This window comes from Leopardus geoffroyi, chromosome C1, assembly GCF_018350155.1.
Source record: "Leopardus geoffroyi isolate Oge1 chromosome C1, O.geoffroyi_Oge1_pat1.0, whole genome shotgun sequence".
In the NCBI taxonomy this organism is placed as follows: Eukaryota; Metazoa; Chordata; class Mammalia; order Carnivora; family Felidae; genus Leopardus; species Leopardus geoffroyi.
Genome location: NC_059328.1, coordinates 111,620,348 through 111,638,430, shown reverse-complemented (window position 1 = coordinate 111,638,430; position 18,083 = coordinate 111,620,348). Strand labels below are relative to the sequence as shown.

Genomic DNA, 18,083 nt, shown 5'->3' with positions numbered 1-18,083 from the left:
AGGGGAAGGTGCCCAGCGCCTTTTTAAAAGTAATTATTTAAAAGCAATAAAATGATTTGGCTAGGTCGCAGCAAAACACATCGAACAGCCTACGTTAGGGGCAAGTAAACTACATTACTCCCAGGAAGAAACTCTCCAGCTCTTCTCATTTTCCTCACATATTTTTTTTTTCAAGACACAAAAATACACTCCTACGGAAAAGACATCATAGTGGATTCAAGGCTTCCCAGATTACCAGTTGCATGACCTTGGGCAAATTCCCTAGCTCCCTGAGACTCAATTCTTTTATCTGTAAAATGGGGAGACACTACCAACCTCATTGTGCTGAGAAGACCAAGTCAGACAATGCAAGACAACTGCCCGGCGCAGTTAGTGCTAGCTAAAGCGAGAAGGAAGAATCAACCCCAATCAAAAGAGAATCACAATGTGACAGTGCAAAGGCAAGCACTTTTTCGCTTACTGCACATATCTGATTCTCCCAAGGGACCAGATGCACTCTTGCTTCTAAAATCCCTGCAGAGTACATGTCTGACAGCTACCCAGCTCAGCAGTCTACTTCGCTCAGATCCGGGATCCAGGACAGGATACAGGGACCCCGAGATCTGCCCAATTGGAGCGGGACCACCACCCAGCGAAACCCCCCGCCCGAGGAGCTGCTCACAGGCGGGCTGCGGCCCCCTTCCCGCGGCCCCCGCCCCACACATACACAGGCACGTACCGGCCTCTCCACGGGGACGTAGGGAGCCGCAGGCCCGAGGAGGGGCCGCCGCTGCCTCCGAGCCCGCCCCTCCGCCCCCGCGCGGCCTGTCACCGCGCCCCCCCCTCCGGTCGGGGGAGGCCGCGGGCCCCCGGGGGCCGGAGGGGCGCGCGAGGAGTGTGGTGCGGGCCGAGTCTCTCCTTCACATGGAGCCCGCGCCGGGCGGGATGGCGGGCGCGTGGAACGTCGCGGCCGGCCGGGGCCTCTCGGCGCCCTTAGGTACTTCTCGCCGCCGCGGCCCCGAGGCCCGCGCGAAGCTGGGCTGGAAAGGAGGAAGCCGTGGGCCGGGCGCCGCCAGAGGCCGGAGAAGGGGCGGGAGCGGCGACTCCGCGGCTGGAAGTGCCCGGCCTCCCGATCGTCGTCCTAATCGTGGTTGTCGCCGCACGCCGCGCGACCCCTGAACGCCGCACCCAGCGACCGCACCACCTTCGTCAGGCGCCGCCGTTGAGGGCAGCCGGGCCGCCACTACACACGGACCCGTGACGTCGGGCGTAGCGCGGCGCACGTCACGGCCGGCTCGCTCCTGCGCGCACAACCCTCCGCCCGCCGGGAACGGAACCCGCCGCGGGCGCGCGCCCAGCCTACAGCGCCGCGCGGAGGCCAAGGGGAGCGTGCCCGCGCCTGCGTACTGGCTGGCTGCGCCCACGCACGCTCCGCTGCCCCCACCCGTTAGGCATTGCGGGGATTCCCAGTCCGGGTCAGCCCCAGCGCCAGCCCCGCCCCTCGATCACGGCCGCCTTCTCCGAGCGGGGTGCGCCGCGCACGCGCACGCGTGCCGTCATCCTCCGCCTCCGGGAGTCCTCGGCGCCCGAGACTTCCAAGCAAACCCGGGCGAGGGTTTCCTGCGTGGGCTTTAAGCCAGGCGCTGAGCAGCAGAGCAAGGAGAGGCTGCGACCGACTCAGTCTGTGGCATGTCGTTTGCAGGCGGAAAGCCATCTGCCTCTTAATTTTCGGACTTCACTGCAGAATTGTTTTCTGAAGCACTTTAGATATTACTGTCGGCTTGTTAGCTAACTGTAAACCACCACCACCCCCACCCCCTCCCTGGAGATCGGCCTTTTAAGTTTTACAGCTGTTCTCTGTTTAGTTCCTGTCACCGTTCTAGGTCGGCCCAGCAAATACTACTTCCCCAGTTTTAACAGATGTGGAAACAACCCAGAGAGATGAATTGACACTCACCCCTAGATCAAGTGGCAGAATCTGAAACCTAACTCTCTTTCACTGAATCCTTCCCTCGTTCCCCATCGCCCACAGGATAAAACAAATTAATCGCGAGTGAATAACCTGTATGTATTCCGACTGATTTTAGCCTACGCCACCCTGAACCAGAAAGCATCTTTTCCACCCCCTCTCTCCTTTCTCAAGTACCCCTTAACAACTTCCTGTGCCTTTTTTTTTTTTTTTTTTTTTTTTTTTTTTTTAACCTCGCTCTGCATCTACTTGGCTTCTGGGTACATTATGGAGTCCACCTCCTTCTTGCCTATTCCAGACCACATTTCCACTCCCGGAGAGAGATGGGAGCTGCACCCGCCAGGCCCAGAGGTAGGCAACTGCCCCAACTCAGGAGGCCCTAGCTGCTCAAGGGAGCCTGCGTCCGTGGGGCAGGGACTGCGGGAGAGGGTGTGGTGTCATAAAATATCTGGGTCCCCTTCCTGGAATTGTCATTATAGACCCTTTCACAGAGATGTAAAAGGCGCGGGAGCTTAGTTGCTACTGGACAGATGTTTGTAATAGTGAAAACCTCCGAACAACCTAAATGACTATCAGGCTAAGCTGATAATGAATGGTTCGTCTGTCCTGCAGAGAATTAGGCAGCCAACGCAAAGAAGGGCCAATACCAAAAGACCTCAAAACTACGGAGCTCAATAGAAAATCCATTTGCTCCCACTTGTTTAAAAAGTAGAGGATTCTGGGGGCGCCTGGGTGGCTCAGTCAGTTAAATGTCAGACTTCAGCTCAGGTCATGATCTCACCGTTCCTGTGTTGGAGCCCCACATCAGGCTCTGTGCTGATGGCTCAGAGCCTGGAGCCTGCTTCGGATTCTGTGTCTCCCTCTCTCTCTGCCCCCTCCCCTCTCAAAAATAAACATTAAAAAAAAGTAGAGGATTTTTAAGCTTAAGTATGCATAAAATCAAGGTCTTTAAAATCCGTTTTGGTTCTAACATTCTAAGCATGGTATGCCACAGAAAGGAAGCTTTCAGTATTTTTGAGAGCAGGGTTTAAATCCTGTATTGTTTTCCACACTTCCTGGCCTGACCACATAGCAGACATTCAATAAATACCTGTTTACTAAGTAATGTAGAGATTTTTCCTCATACTTCGGCTTACTTCTTCCCTCACCTACTTATCTGGGGACTTCATTCACATCTGGTTCCTTAGAAACACCCTACATGAACATTAACCTTTTTTCTCCATTCTCTCTTTACATTGGTGAGTTTTTCTCTGGCTTAGACATTAAATCTTTGGTACCTTTGGCAATTTTAGTGTATATGATTACAAATTAGGGATCCTGGGGGGTTTTTTTCTTGATGAAATCCTCATTTAATCAGTATTTTTTGCCTTTCTGCTCTGTGCCTGAGATTGCAGTGATAAAGTTGTAGTTTCCACCACTTCTCAGGAACTCTGGAATTGTGTGATGAGGGCAGACCCCTAAGTGGATCAGTATAATACTTAGCGACTTGCCCTGTAGCAGAACTGTGTATGAGGTGCCCCAGCAGCAGAGAGGAGGACATCACAGGTGTATATAAGGAATGAGGGAAGACTTCAGAGAGGAGGCATGGTGTGTTCGTTTTCTACTGCTGCATAATAAACTGCCTCAGACTTAGTGGCACCTATTTACTATTAGTTCACAGCTCTCTAGGTCAGAGTTTGCACAGCATCATGGCTGGGTTCTGTGTTCGGTATCATGAGGCTGAAATCAGGATATCAGCTGGGCTGAGTTCTTATCTGGAGGCTCTGGGGGAAGACCTGTTTCCGTCTTCATTCTTGTTGTCAGAAGTCAGTTCCTTGTGGTTGTGGGATTGAGGCCCCCATTTCCTCCCAGGCAGTCATCCAGGGCCTGCTATCAGCTTCTAGAGCCCACCAGCATTCCTTGCCATGGGACCCCTCCATCCTCAACGCCAGCAACAGAGAATTTCTTGAAAATCAAATCCCCCTCACGTGTTGAATCTCTGACTTCCTCTTTTGTTACCAGCCAGAGAAAACTCTCTGCTTTTTAAAAGTTCATATGATTCAGTCAGGCCCTGCAAGATAATCTGTTCTTAGAAATCAATCTAATCATAGGGGTACGGCTCATTATAGTCACAGTACCAGGCCATGTTTACCACGCAGGCCATGTTTACCTGTGGATCTTCAGGGACATAGGAGAATCCTGCCCATCACACACGGTGAGCTGAAACTTGCATCTGGGTAGCTATTTGCTGGAATGGAGGAGGGAGGAATGGGCATTCTGGGCAGAAGGACTCAGGTCTGCACAAGCTTGGAACAACAGCCCTTGTCCTAGAAAGGGCAAGAATTGCTGGCCTCAGGGTGTTTGGAGAGATGCAGCCAGTGGGTAAATCCAGAGGAGGAAGAGAGCAACCAAATGAGGAAGGAAGAGTGCTCAAGCAGGCTAACAATCCTAAGTAAGGAGATAAAGGTCTAAACTACAGCGGTGGCTGTGAAAGTGACCTGAGGAGTGTCAGTTGGGATGCATTCAGCTGCAAGGAACAAGACACCTGGCCCAAAACAGCTTCAACAGTGAAGTTTATTTTTTTATATAACAAAAACCCAATAGAGTGGTCCATAATTGGTTATGACTGTGATTGTCATGTCTACAGTCATAAGATGACTCCCTCACCTCCAAATATCTTGGCCTACTACTCAGGAAAGGGAAAGGATTCATATTCTCTCTCCCTCTTTCTCTCTCAGCTTTTAACTTTGGAAACAGGTTTAGATTTACAGACAGATTGAGCGGATAGTACAGACAACTCCCAGATATGCCCCACCCAATTTCCCCAATTATTAATATTTGATACATTTTTCAGATTAGGGAACCAATATTAATACCTTATCATTAACTAAAATCCATACTTTATTCAGATTTCCATAATTTTTACCTAATGTCCCTTTTCTGTGTCAGAATGCCATCCAGGATCCCCCATTACACTTAGTCCTCCTGTCTCCTTAGGCTCCGCTTGGTTACAATGTCCCTTGTTTTTGATGACCTTCATAGTTCTGAGAAGTAGTGGTCAGATATTTTGTAGAATATTTCTCCACTGTGGTTTGTCTTATGTGTTTCTTATGATTAAAGTAAGGTTTGAATTTGGGGATGAAGATCACAGGGGTAAAGTGCCCTTCTCATCACAGCTTGTCATCAACATGATTTATAAAGGTTGAGGTTGACCTTGATTGCCTGTTTGAAGCCTCATTTCCAGGTTTCTCTATTCTTCCCCCCGCCCCCCAACTTCCATGTTGTATTCTCTGAAATGAAATCACTGTGCTCCCACCTAAGGAGTGGAGAGTTATGCTTCACCTCCTAGAGTGCAGAATATCTACGTAAATTCCTTGGAATTCTCCATGGAAAATGTGTCTCTTCTCCCTCAGTTATTACCTATTCAATCATTTATTTATATTAATATGGGCTCACAGATGTTTATTTTATACTTTAGGTTGTAATCCAATATAACATTATTTATTTTTTTGCTCAAATTGTTCCAGATTTGGCCATTAGGAGCTCTTTCCACTGGTTCCTGTGACCCTCTGAGGGTCTCATCATTATGAGATTTTCTTTTTTTCTTTCTTTTTTTTCCCCCTACTTTTTGAGTACTTCCTAACTTTCTGGCATTACCAGATGTGCCAGACTCATCCTGAATGTTTCTTGCCCCAGTCCTAGAATCAGCCATTCTCCAAGGAGCCCTGTTTCCTTCTATTGGAGAATAACATTAGAAACCAAAATCTGAGGCTAGATGTGTTTGGGATTCTCTTCATCAAGGACAATCTCACGTCAGCCCTCCAGCAGAGTACCCCTTTTGTTCTTGCTAACAATCTGCTAATGGTGCCCCCAAGTTCATTCTCCTCTTTCCATGGCAATTGAATTTTAGCTGAGCAATAGACGCCCCCCCCCCAATAATAAAGGGTTTATTTCCCAACCTCCCTTGCAACTAAATGTGGTCATATAACTAAATACTAGTAAAAGGGTAATCAGTGGAAGTGTCCATCCAAGAACCTTCTTGAGAGACCCTTCCTCAAGAGTCTACTGCTTTGACCCCTTTGATCCCTCTGCCTTCATCCCTTTCTCCATCCTGGAATACCTTACAGATCATCTTGAAGAAGGAGAACAAGGGGGCCATGCAAAGAACTGGTGGAAGCAGAACCCCCATCCTGGTCTGAACCACAGGACTCTGTACTTTCACATAAGAAAGGGGTAAGTCACTGTCACTGGTAGCTGAACCTAGTCCTAGGAGCATCTCATTGACCAGAGCTGAGCCAGCTCCATTTCTGTGTCTGCAAAGGAGTCAGCATTACCATAATGTGGACAGCCCACATGAGGTGTGCCCCAGGGCTGGGCACACTGCCAGACCATGTCTGGCCACAAACCCAGGCTAGAGGTTACCAGGGAGCTGAGGGATGGATGGCTGTTGCATAGCAGCTAATCATGTCTTCCCTGAGAAGCACATGAAAAGTTGGGATTTAGGGAGCCAGAGAAGGACCGTGTGCTATATAAATGATCCATGGTAAGTCTGTTATTTATTTATTTTTTTTAATTTTTATTATTGTCATCATGATCCCCTGGGGTGGACACTCACTTTGCTCTGTCAAAAAGCAAAATGTAGGGGCGCCTGGGTGGCGCAGTCGGTTAAGCGTCCGACTTCAGCCAGGTCACAATCTCGCGGTCTGTGAGTTCGAGCCCCGCGTCGGGCTCTGGGCTGATGGCTCAGAGCCTGGAGCCTGTTTCCGATTCTGTGTCTCCCTCTCTCTCTGCCCCTCCCCTGTTCATGCTCTGTCTCTCTCTGTCCCAAAAATAAATAAACGTTGGAAAAAAAATTAAAAAAAAAAAAAAAAGCAAAATGTAATATTAGTAAAGTAAATCTCCTGATAAAAAGTCCACAGTGCTTCTGCAAGTAAAGAAAAGTCATTTCTGGGATTTCAGCTGTTGGGGATTGCCCAAAAAGCTTTCCAAAAGCCTTGGAAAGAGGTCCTATGACAAGATTTCCTACAGAAGTTGGTCTTGAATTTTCTGTGATCTTGGTCATCCCTAATTCTTTCCTTTATCAGTTGCTATTGGGTATATTTCTTTAAAATTACGTTTGTCATATATTTTCTCATTATGTTACACATATTAATGGAAAATGTGGAAAACACAAGGAAGAAAACCCTCTCGTTCCTTCTATAGCTGTTTCCTTCAGTCTTTCCTCCCTGCATAGATCTTTGTTGTGTTGGTATTTTTTTGTTATTAGGTAAGTTTTTAGATAGATTTTATGGTAGTTTTACTTTATTTTCTGCTTTAATTACAAACATAAATTTGATAGCTGGTATGTATACTTAAATTTTAACTTGTTCTAATTTTTTTAAGTTTATTTATTTCCGAGAGAGAGAGAGAGAGAGAGAGAGAGAGAGAGAGCGCATGACTGGGGGAGGGGCAGAGAGAGATGGGGGAGAGAATACCAGGCAGGCTCCGTGCCATCAGCACAGAGCTGGACATGGGGCTCAGTCTCACAAACTGTGAGATCATGACCTGAGCCAAAATCAAGAGTCAGACACTTAACCAATTGAGCCACCCAGGCACCCCTCTAATTTTTTTTTTTTTTTTTTCAGTGAAAGATGTTCATATAATGGATAGAGAGCTAAGGACAGCTTCTCGGCTGCAAGAGAACAGTTAGGGATTTCTTTTTGCCCGTGGTGTTTATGGCAGGATGAGAGATCACATGAGATACCGATGCTAAGGGAAATCTGAGAAGTGCAACTCATTCCTTTCACATTCCCTTAGCCCTTGTCCCAGCTCACTTTCCATGATATGGGGAAATTATGGGTTGCCATTGGGGGAGAACTTCCTGTTTTGGAAAAGGACCAAGAGATGTTTAAATCACATGGGGTTTCTGAATTAGTGCATTCTAAGACTATAGTAAAAGATACACCTTTAAAATATCAAATTGTTGACAATAATCAGTTTTTTAGAAGTTGGCCTTTTGCTTGGGGCCTCCTGGTGACCTCTACCCCCTGCAGCACCCCCTAATGGTCAACCCTTGCTTCTGATCTTTGTGTCTTGTTTCTTCCCTTTATCCTGTTTATATTTTCTTCTCTTCCCATTCCTCTTTTTCCTTGTCTCTCTGCACCATGTTTTATTAGGTGTTTTTCACAAACATCCTAAGAAAGACAGGTCAGCAGAATTATTATTCTCATCTGCATATAAGGAAAAAGTAGCAGAGAAAGGTGGGATTGCTGTCACCAGGCTGCTGGGACTCCTCATGGAGCAGGCCTGAGTGGAGGTCGTGCGTCCAGCCCTGCCGAGTGCCTGGTGTCTCAGGATCCCTCCCTAAAGCCAGGTCCCAGAGCCCCTCCCTGATTGCCTAATGCCATAGGGCACCACTCCCTGCCTTTCCTTCAGCTGCCCCTCCCAGCACTGGGGCTCTGCCCTCCAGGTTCAGCCTGACCAGTGGTGACACCACTGGCTTCCTTCCCTCCAGGCCTTCCCAGTCTGCTGTCAGAACTGGTTTGCGGGACCCGCCCCTCCCCCAGGTACTCACCGGCAGACACCGGTGAGGAGTTAGTCACCTTCATCCTTCTGGCTCACCACACCCATCAGTCCAGTGTGGTATAGCTCCTTCCATAGCTGGTTCCTGCAAGTCTGCTCAAACGGTTGACGTCCTTCATCTGAAGGTCTGGTTCTTCACCATAGGCCAGCCTGTCTGAAGCTGCACTGGAGAAGGTTCAGCATCCTGAAAGGCAGCAGTGCCACTGACCCCTCGGCCCCTCCAGACTGCTGAGGTTGCTCAGACCGGTCTCCGTGGGGTTCCCTGTGCCCTCAGTGGCCACCCTGCTATGGCCAGGTCTGGTGGCTCTGGCCAGGCTAAACTATGAATACTAGAGTTGGCAGGGACTGATGCCTGCTCCTCTTGGCCTGGCTTGCTCAGTGTCCTCATCTAGAAGACAGAAACCCTGTAGCCTGAGGAGGCCTGTAAGTGGGACAGCCCAGCAATAACGAGTATCTCTAGCACCCCATTCTTGGTTTCTGAATGCCATTCTCCACTAAAAGGGACCGGGGCTGCCACAGAAGTACGAAAGCCTGGGACATTGTGCATGTGTTAAAAGGACATAGGAGCCAGCTTCAAGAGACTGAATTTGGTCAAATCTGGTACATGTTAAACATTAAAACAGTGATAATTATGGATTATCTCCCATATAATAAAATAATCCATGAGGCATACTGATCTAAACATAAATGGGGTAGAAGGGAAAGCTCTCCCTAACAGGAAAATGCCAATGACAAATGTAAAAGGAATGGTGGAGTCAGGAAACTCATAATGGATATTCAGACCAGTGGATGAAAGCTTGATGAGGAGCAGGATGCTTCCTCTCAAAGTCTCCCCTCTTGAGTAATTAATTAGAAAGAGAAAATAGTAATTTTACAGTGAAAAAGCCTGGCAAACATCTTTACAAAACAAAAACCCTGCAACCCTGCCACTTAGGCTTCTGGAAGTCACCTGCTAATGCTTTCTGAGAGTGACCTACGCCCCTGTGTACTCAGCAACTTGTGCTTAGTGTCTGTCTACCTATGCCAGGAGCCTGAATACACCTGGATCCAGCCCAGATACACACTACTACAGTCATTACTGGCCAAAGAACTTTCAACTAAAAAATAAAAAATTAAAATGTAAAAATTAAAAAACAAAACATGTTTCCTATGGGTGACCACCTGCTGTTGGCTGTGAATTTCTGCCAAGGTGCATGAGCTCAAGCAAGTTTCTTAACCCCTCTGAGCTTCAATCTTTCAGCTGTTTAATGAACCAGCAGTTCCATTCCTGGAGAAATGAACACACATGTCCACACAAGTCTTGTACATATATGTTCATTACTGCTTTTTTCATAATAGCTCCAAAATGGAAACAGCCCAAATATTCATTAACTGGTTAGCAGAACAATGATAATGTTTCAAAAGCATTATGCTAAGTGAAACAAGACTGTCACCAAAGGGCTACATGTTCTATTATTCCGGGTAAATGAAAGTCTAAGAGGGGAGTCTGCTGGTTCAGTTGGTTGAACATCTGACTCTTGATTTTGGCTCAGGTCATGATCTCAGGGTCCTGGGATCAAGCCCTGACTCAGTCTCCATGCTGAGCATGAAGACTGCTTAAGAGTCTCCCTCCCCTTCTCCCTCCCCCTTCTCCTCTCCCTCTCCCTCCCTCTCCCCCTTTTTCCCTCTCTTTCTCTACCTCTCCCTCCCTGTCCCTCCCCCCCCGTTCCTCCCCCCCCTCAAATAATGAATGAATGAATGAATGAATGAAATAAAGTCTAGGAAAGGTAAAACTATAGTGGTCAGTGGTTGCCAGAGGTCAAGGGTAGAGGATTGGCTGCAGAGTGGTGACAGAAGTGTTCTGTGGTGAACACTGTGATGTTGGTTACAACATTGTTATACTTTTGTCAGAACTCACCAAATTGTACAGGTAAAATTGGTGTCTTTTATTGTGTGTAAATCAAACCTAATAAAACTGATAAAAAATAATACATTACATTGTCACTGTAAGGGTTAATAGGATGATATATACGCAAAGGCCAAGTTCGTTGCCTGACCACAAGAGGAGTACTAAAATTATGACTGTTACCCTGTCCACAGTCTTTGGCATAAGCAAGGCCAGTGTGTAGGCAAGAGGCCCTCCCAGGGGAGCCACCCTCTCAAGACATTCTGCAGCTAAACCGAGTAACCAGATGGAATGAAAAAAGCACAGGTTCGAGAAGAGATGCCACGAGACCCACACAGGAGGCTGTCACCACCCTGGGGCCCCTGGAACAGCTGAAGCCCCAAGGAAATGGACACGCACCCCCATCTGAGGAGCCTCCCTCTGCCATCCTCCTGGTTCGGTGTCAGGAAGTCATATCCTGGCACCACCACCGCCCTTACCCGGCTGGAATGGTAAAAGCCCATCCTGTCTGCTGCCACCGCCCACACCTTCTGCACCTCCCTCCCCCCTGCCTTGCACAGCCTTGTCCCATTCATCGCCCAGGCAGAGCATCCGCCCCTAGGAATCCACCCTGCAGTCCATGTTCACTCTGGTCTGGAAGCTGTTAGCGTGAGGACCAAACCTACTGCCCCAGGAGACGCTGGAAGGAAGGCGGAGGGGGGAAAGGGAGAAGCAAGAAACAGGCCTCACTATTACAGCAAGAGACCTAGTTGTATTTAGATATGTTATGTCTTGTTGCTTGGCAACCAGGGCTCAGCCCGTGTGCTGGCTAGGGAAGAGGGGGTCTCTTTGTTGGAGCTGCTTGCAGTGACTCATCGCTCCGTGCTCTGGCCCCTGGGACTAGGTTAACAGGCAACGTGGTTTCAGGCTGGGTGCAGGTGGCAGGGCTCTGCTTGCTGTGGAATCAAAGCTTGGAGCAGCACCAGCTCCTCAAAGGAATGTGGGCAGCAGCCAGACCACCACGGGGCTCCTGGTTCCGCTAGCTGGGTATGCTTGGGCAAGTCACTTAACTCTTCCCACCTCGGCCTCTTCATCTTTAAAAGGAGACTATGAGGGGCCCCTGGGTGGCTCAATTGGTTGAGCATCTGACTCTTGATTTCTGCCCAGGTCATGATCCCAGGGTCGTGGGATTGAGCCCTGCATTGGGCTCCACGCACTGAGCGTGGAGCCTGCTTAAGATTCTCTCTCTCTCTCTCTCTCTCTCTCTCTCTCTGTCCCTCTGCCCCCTCTCCTGCTTGCCCTCTCTCTCTCTCTAAAACAAATTTAAAAAGTAAAAGGAGACATTAAGAGTGACTTCTGGGGCGCCTGGGGAGCTCAGCTGGTTGAGTGTCCAACTCTTGGTTTCAGTTCAGGGCATGATCTCCGTGTCGGGGTCTGTGCTGACAGTGTGGAGCCTACTTGGGATTCTTTCTCTTGCTGTCTGCAGCCCCCCCCCCACACACACGCATATATGTGTGTGTGCTCACGCTCTCAAAATAAATAAACTTTAAAAAAAAAAAGAGTGACTGCTCATTGGGGGTTTACAACAGATTTCAAACACGTTAACTCATCCACACTTATGTCCTCTCTCCATTGGACAATGAGGAAACTATATGTAGTCCAGGGCAAAGTTAACCAACTTTCCTAAAGTCACTTAATTTGTACATGGGGGAGGTGGAATTCGAACCCAGGTCTGTGCAGTTCAGTGTGCTATATGTCTTTTCACTGTGACACCTCACGTCGTGCTCAAGTGTCTTGACAGTGTCAGGGACTGAGTTCCCAGGCTCAGGCCAGTGAGATTCTCCAGGGCAGTTTCTCAGCACAGAGGGTTGGAGAACTCTCTCTCATGTCAGGGCCATGTCTTTAGTTAGAAAAGCGCCCACAGTCCCTGCACCCCAAGTGGGTGTGGGGGGGGTACAAAGCCACCTTCGTGCCTCGGCCCACCTGCTCTTGCCGTCAGCAGTGCAATAGAAACTGCAGCTTCCCTTTTCTATACCTGGGTCACCTCACAGTGTGTCTTCCAAGCACCACAGTGTCAGATTCTGGGCACCAGTCTCCTGTGGTTACAGGAGTCAGTGTAAAGGATACAAATCTCGCCATACAAATACCGCTTCTCAGAGCACAACCCTGGCCCCTGTTGGCCATAGGATGAATTTTTGACTCCAATGGGTGGCAGACAGAAAAAGCCTCCATCATGGGACACCTCCTTGTCATTCCCGTCACACCCTGCACTCCAGGCCCCATATCCTCAACCGGCCCCACCTCGGGGTCATGGCAGGTCCTCTCAGGCCTGTGGGTCCACCAAAGAATGCCTTCTCCCCTCCTCCTACTCATTCTGCCAGCCTCCCTGCCATGCTCTACTGAGGCCCTCCTGGCCTGCCCGTGCTGGGAGCTCCCAGGGCCCACTACAGCTCACCGATGCAGGTGATGCAGGTCGTGCCTTCCCCATACAGGGGAGGATGCTGAGGCCTAGGAAGGTGACTCTCCTAGGTCACAACCCCCTCCAACCAGACTGACAGCTCCCATGCTGTCCTCAGTAGCCCCACCCACACCGGGTACACTTCTTACTGCAAGGTCCTCTCTGTCTGCTCAGCTGGGCTGTTCGTCTATCTGCCGCCCAGCGAAACTGAGAGCACCCTGAGCACAAGGCACTCACACCTTCATCTTGCATGCCCGCCTCTGCCTACTACCTTCTCAGAGCTTTTGCTGAGTCAGTGGTGAATGGACTGATGAAGGACAAAACATTTATTGCAAAGAGCCTATGGTCTCCAACGTTAGGAATTTGGGGCTATTGAATAAGGGCAGGAAGTCTCTGGTTCAAGACCCTTAGTCTAATTTCATCCAGCTCTTGACACTTAAAAAATCTGCTCTCATTACTCAGACCTGTTTTCCTCAATAGCTATAAAAATGTAGCGTTGTGTGACAAGTCATAAGTAAATGTCATAAGTAAAAAGTTCATCTTGAAAAGCCATAGCATTTGGGGCACTCAGTTCCCTTCTTAGGGCCAAGTTTCCCCATTTACATGATAAGGGGTTGGCCTGGAGGGGTGGTTTTCAAACTGCAGGTCCCAATCCATTCTTTAGTACATTGTGAAATCAAACTAGCGGGAAATAACCTGCAAGGAATCGAAAGCAGCTTGCGTCATCCATAACAAGGAATGGATATTGTGTCATGAAATTTCAGGTTGCATATGTGTCTATATGTTAGGACATGTTGTAAACTGTACTTCTTATAGTGGGTAACATGCAGCAGAGTTTAAAAGCCACACTCCCACAGTGCCCGGGTGGCTCAGTAGGTTAAGGAGTTAAGCATCTGACTCTTGATTTCAGCTTAGGTCATGGCCTCACAGTTCGTAGGGTTCAAGCCCTACATTGGGCTCTGTGCTGACAGTGTGGAACCTGCTTGTGATTCTCTCCCCCACCCCCTCTCTCTCTGTCTCTCTCTGCCCCTCCCAAACATGGGCATGCCTTTTCTCTCAAAATAAGTAAATGAACTTAAAAAAATAATCCGCACTCCCTCTGAGCCCCAAGGATTTGGGACTGCCAACGCAGCTGGCCCCCCTGCAAAGACCCATTTGCAGCTGGGTGAACCCCACTGCAACGGTCCAACCACATCCCCTGCATTGTTCTTCAATGTGAGAAAATAGATGCATATAGCCTCTGGTAAAGAAAAAAAAAAAATGGAAAGTAGGTCTTTTCTATACTACTTTTTAAAAAATTCATAAGAGTACTCATGCAAGGGAGAAAATAAAAGTCATCCTGACCTCCCAACTCCAGGACCCAGGTGTACAAGCTCTGCCTGGAACTCAGTGTTCCTTGTTTTTAATTGACGTGTAGTTGATACACATGTTACTTTAGTTTCAGATGTACAACATGGTGATTCTGTAAGTCCCCATGTATGCTCACAAGTGTAGCTGCCATCCATCACCATGCACACCGTTACAGGACCATTGAGGATATTCCCTACGCTGTACCTGTTATTCCCATGACTTATTCATTTCATAAGTGGAAATCTATATCTCCCACTCCTCTTCACCCATTTTGCCCACCCCACCCCCAGCAACCATAAAGTTGTTCCTTGTATTTTGGTTTGTTTTTTTAGATTCCACACATAAGTAAAATCTATCGTATTTGTCTTTCTCTGACTTCTTTCACTTGGCATAATACCCTTTAGATCCATCCATGTTGTTGCAAATGGCAAGATTTCATTCTTTTTTATGGCTGACTAATATTCCATTGTGTATATACCCCATCCTCTTTATCCATTCATCTATCCATGGACACTTGGGATGCTTCCATATCTTGGCTATTGTAAATAATGCTACAATAAACATAGGGATGCATGTATCTTTTTGAATTAGTGTTTTCGTTTTCTTTGGGTAAATACCCAGTAGTGGAAATACTGGAGCATATGATAATCCTATTTAAAAAATTTTTTTTTTCATTTCAATTTTTATTCATTTTGAGAGAGACAGAGTGAGCGGAGGAGGGACAGAGGAAGAGGGAGAGAGAGAATCCCAAGCAGGCTCTACACTGACAGTGCAGAGCCCGATGGAGGGCTTGAATCCACGAAATGTAAGATTATGGCCCGAGCTGAAACCAAGAATCAGACACTTAACAAACTGAGCCACCCAGACGCCCCTGGTAATCCTATTTTAGTTTTTTGAGGAAACTCCACACTGTTTTCCACAACAGCTGCACCAATTTACTTTCCACCAACCGTGCATGAGGCTTCCTTTTTCTCCACATCTTTGCCAAGACTTGTTGTTTCTTGTGTTTTTGATTTTAGCCTCAGAAAGGCGGTGATAGCTCACTGTGGTTTTGATTTGCATTTCCCTGATAATGAGTGATGTTGAACACTTTTTCATGTGTCTGTTGGTCATCTGTATTTTTCTTTGGAGAAATGTCTATTCAGGTTCTCTGTATATTTCTAATCAGATGATTTAGGTTTTTGGTGTTGGGTTATATAAGTTCCTCATATACTTTGAATATTAATCCTTTATCGGATATATCATTTGCAACTACCTTCTCCCATTCAGCAGGTTGCCTTTTCTTGTTTTGTTGATGGTGTCCTTCTGAATCCTTCCTTTTATTTGCATCGAGGCCATGCTTCCCACAGGTGCTCCCAGCCAAGGATTGAGCTCCCTGCCTTGGCTGACTCTGCTCTGGGCTCTCTCTCAACCTCAGTATCTCTTTGTGTCCCCCCCTTCTCCCCTCGACCCCGCACAGTTTGCCCTCTCCTTCCGAAGCTGTTCCAAAGGCCAGTTCAGGTTCGCATTTTCATTTAACCAAGTTAAATCTGATTTGTGCCTAGATCCTGCTTTCTGAATACCATTCTTCAGTGTAACAAACCGGGGCTCCTAGAGATTCCAGGGCTATGGCAGGAAAAGTCCCCAATGAGCCTGCAACATGTTGTGCCAAGCAGTAAGGAAGTGTTCAAAGAAGGATGGAGATACATTAAAGAACACAGGGGCCAACTCAGAGGAGCTCTCTATAGCCAAACCTGGTACAATTTGAGCGAAAAATAGTAATAATGGATTATAACCCACAGAATGAAATAAAAATTCAAGACACTATCCCTAAAGCTATAAAAATAATGGACTAGGAGATGCCAAGTGACGTGTGTGCATTTTTTATTACTGTGTACTTCTGGCGACTATAGTTTGAAATACTATTTTTTACCAAGTTTTATAAAAATGCAGAATTTTGTTTACTTTTTTTTAAAGCTATGTTGTTAGCACACAGAACACGTCATTGTTGTTTTGGGGGAAAGGCTTGTGTCACTAATAAATACCTCCAAAATTAGATTGATACAGGAAGAAAAACACTTTTCCCTTTTAGTTTTGAGAAACTTCTTCTTGGTTCCCAGGAGGAGGGATTCCTTGATGTTGACACATGTAAGCCACCTTGGCACAGATGCCTTGTGGTGTGGAAAAACTAAAATTCATTTTTTATGCCCTCTTCCCCCTCTCCACCTTCAACTTCAATGTAGACTTGACTCCCTTAAACCCACAGACTTGTTGGAACTGGACCCCAAGCAATGGTTCCCAGTGTGTCAGGCAATCTGGACTTTCCAGTGTTACCATGGAGATGGTATCCGTTAAAAGAGTTCCTTTTTTAGCTTGTGGGTCTTAAGATTGATAATTCTGTCATTTTCATTTCATTTCCTGAAAGTCGGGTCGGCTTGTGAAAAGTTGTTAAACAACATGCTAGATGTGAAATGTCAGCCCTCACTCTGATGTTCAGAGCACCAGATGAAGACTTCACAGGGTTGCAGAGAGGCGTTCTGATTTGGGTAGTCCATTGAAGAAGGGAGTCTGAATGTTGTTGTATGCTGTTAATGACTGTCTCCCCACGTCCTGCCTGAAATACCATGATTGTTTATGAAAAGTGTCTTTAATAAAGCTGGATACAGTTTGGCTTGCAATTTAAAAAATAATAATAATGGACTACATAAATGGGGGAAAGCTACAGTTCCTTTTTACAGCAGAATTCCCATTAATAAATGTAGAAAGAACAGTGGAAATAGAAAAATCACTATTTGGTAAAAACCACAGTAATAACCACTGCAAACAAGAATCAAGGGATACTAAAGTTAGTGGGAAAAAGGATGAAGTGGGGCGCCTGGGTGGCTCAGTCGGTTAAGCGGCCGACTCCGGCTCAGGTCATGATCTCACGGTCCGTGAGTTCGAGCCCCGCGTTGGGCTCTGTGCTGACCACTCAGAGCTTGGAGCCTGTTTCAGATTCTGTGCCTCTCTCTGACCCTCCCCCGTTCATGCTCTGTCTCTCTCTGTCTCAAAAATAAATAAACGTTAAAAAAAAATTATAAAAAAAAAAAAAGAAAAAGGATGAAGAGAACAGGGTATTTATATACTCATAGAGTATCTCCCCACAGGATGTTGATTAATTACAAAGGAAAACAGTAACTTTGTAGCAGAGAAACCTCAGGAAGACACCAGTTTTACCAAATGATCAAAATTATTATGACCAGTAATTAGACACATCAACACCAGCTGATATGGCATCCTGAGAAAGGTACATCATTTCTGTGGTATTTTTGCCTAAAAATGCTTAACTTCAGCCTAGTAAGGAGAAAACAGTGAGGTTTGTCCTACAAAACAACCCGCCAGAGTGTTGCAGTGGCAAGGAAAGACTGAGGAACTATTCCAGATTGAAGATGAAGGTGACAGGACTGCTATATGCCATGTGGGATTCTGAATGGGATCCTGGACCAGAAACGGGATGCTCATGGGACACCTGGCAAAATTCAAGTCAGATTAGTAGATGAACTCCTAGTATTAGATCATCGTTAACCCCCTGGCTCTGGTCCTTCTACTGTGGTTAGATGAGAAGTTAACATGAGGGCAGTCTGAGCAAAGGGTGCTATACTGGCAACTTTTTTTTGTAAGTCTAAATTTTCAAAATGGAAAAGACTGCATGCTGGTAGCCAGTGTCAAGAGGGGACAGACTACAGGATGGCAAATAACTTCCAACTAAACTTCTGACATGATCAGTTGTCAGCACTGCCCACTGCTGGGAATGTTAAGTATTCTGAGGCTTCCTTCACTGGGGGGGTGGGGGGGTGGGGCGGGTGGAATGCTGAGGGTGACTGAGGAGGTCTGTGGGGAGGATGGAGTGAGAGGAAGATAAAATGCATGAACTTGGTGGTGAGTACAGCACTGTTACATGTGTT

General features: G+C 47.1%; 1 protein-coding gene and 1 long non-coding RNA gene across 2 annotated transcripts in view; one reads left to right on the top strand and one right to left on the bottom strand.

Annotated features, from left to right (window-relative positions):
• The window catches only part of MAP3K2 (mitogen-activated protein kinase kinase kinase 2), a 104,105-nt gene extending 102,884 nt beyond the window's left edge, over positions 1-1,221 (bottom strand). The window contains exon 1 of the mRNA XM_045479413.1: positions 719-1,221. The gene's annotated coding sequence lies outside the window, so the exon portion shown is untranslated. The remainder of the gene's footprint in view (positions 1-718) is intronic.
• A 213-nt stretch (positions 1,222-1,434) lies between these two features.
• On the top strand, positions 1,435-16,102 carry LOC123598765. The gene is made up of 3 exons (XR_006712773.1): positions 1,435-2,299; positions 6,055-6,160; positions 15,705-16,102. It is a non-coding gene; the product is annotated as an uncharacterized LOC123598765 (long non-coding RNA).
• Positions 16,103-18,083: the final 1,981 nt, after the last annotated feature.